The sequence below is a fragment of the Scyliorhinus canicula genome, chromosome 12 (assembly GCF_902713615.1).
Source record: "Scyliorhinus canicula chromosome 12, sScyCan1.1, whole genome shotgun sequence".
NCBI classification, from domain to species: Eukaryota; Metazoa; Chordata; class Chondrichthyes; order Carcharhiniformes; family Scyliorhinidae; genus Scyliorhinus; species Scyliorhinus canicula.
The window spans coordinates 53,255,686-53,257,372 of record NC_052157.1 but is presented as its reverse complement, the minus strand read 5'-3'; positions in this window follow the sequence as shown (position 1 = coordinate 53,257,372).

Below are 1,687 nucleotides of genomic sequence, written 5' to 3'. Positions count from 1 at the left end.
GGGTCTGTTTCCCGGGGAGAGTCAGTGCCCTGGGAGTCTGTATCCCGGGGAGAGTCAGTGCCCTGGAGGTCTGTATCCTGGGGAGAGTCTGTGCCCATGGAGTCTGTATCCCGGGGAGAATCAGTGCCCTGGGAGTCTGTATCCCGGGGAGAGTCAGTGCCCTGGGAGTCTGTATCCCGGGAGAGTCAGTTCCTTGGGAGTCTGTATCCCGGGAGAGTCAGTGCCCTGGGAGTCTGTATCCCGGAGAGAGTCAGTGCCCTGGGGTCTGTATCCCGGGAGAGTCAGTGCCCTGGGAGTCTGTATCACGGGAGAGTCAGTGCCCTGGGAGTCTGTATCCCGGGGAGAGTCCGTGCCCTGGGAGTCTGTATCCCTTGAGAGTCAGTGCCCTGGGAGACTGTTTCACGGGGACAGTCAGTGGCCTGGGAGTCTGTATCCCGGGGAGAGTCAGTGCCCAGGGAGCCAGTATCACGGGGAGAGTCCATGCCCTGGAGGTCTGTATCCCTGGGAGAGTCCGTGCCAAGGGAGTGTGTATCCCGGGAGAGTCAGTGCCCAGGGAGCCTGTATCACGGGGAGAGTCAGTGCCCTGGGAGTCTGTATCGCGGGGAGAGTCAGTGTCCTGGGTGTCTGTATCCCGGGAGAGTCAGTGCCGTGGATGTCTGCATCCCGGTAGAGTTAGTGCCCAGGGGGTCTGTATCCCGGGAGAGTCAGTGCCCTGGGAGTCTGTATCACGGGGAGAGTCAGTGCCCTGGGAGTCTGTATCCCGGGGAGAGTCCATGCCCTGGAGGCCTGTATCCCGGGGAGAGTCCATGCCAAGGGAGTGTGTATCCCGGGAGAGTCAGTGCCCAGTGAGCCTGTATCACGGGGAGAGTCAGTGCCCTGGGAGTCTGTATCGCGGGGAGAGTCAGTGTCCTGGGTGTCTGTATCCCGGGAGAGTCAGTGCCCTGGATGTCTGCATCCCGGTAGAGTTAGTGCCCAGGGGGTCTGTATCCCGGGGAGAGTCAGTGCCCAGGGAGCCTGTATCACGGGGAGAGTCAGTGCCCTGGGAGTCTGTATCCCGGAAGAGTCAGTGCCCTGGGGGTCTGTATCCCGGGAGAGTCAGTGCCCTGGGAGTCTGTATCCTGGGGAGAGTCCGTGCCCTGGGAGTCTGGATCCCGGGAGAGTCAGTGCCCTGGGGGTCTGTATCCCGGGGAGAGTCAGTGCCCTGGGATGTCTGTATCCCGGGGAGAGTCAGTGCCCTGGGGGTCTGTATCCCGGGGAGAGTCAGTGCCCAGGGAGCCTGTATCACGGGGAGAGTCAGTGCCCTGGGAGTCTGTATCGCGGGGAGAGTCAGTGTCCTGGGTGTCTGTATCCCGGGAGAGTCAGTGCCCTGGATGTCTGCATCCCGGTAGAGTTAGTGCCCAGGGGGTCTGTATCCCGGGGAGAGTCAGTGCCCAGGGAGCCTGTATCACGGGGAGAGTCAGTGCCCTGGGAGTCTGTATCCCGGGGAGAGTCCATGCCCTGGAGGTCTGTATCCCGGGGAGAGTCCGTGCCAAGGGAGTGTGTATCCCGGGAGAGTCAGTGCCCAGTGAGCCTGTATCACGGGGAGAGTCAGTGCCCTGGGAGTCTGTATCGCGGGGAGAGTCAGTGCCCTGGATGTCTGCATCCCGGTAGAGTTAGTGCCCAGGGGGTCTGTATCCCGGGGAGAGTC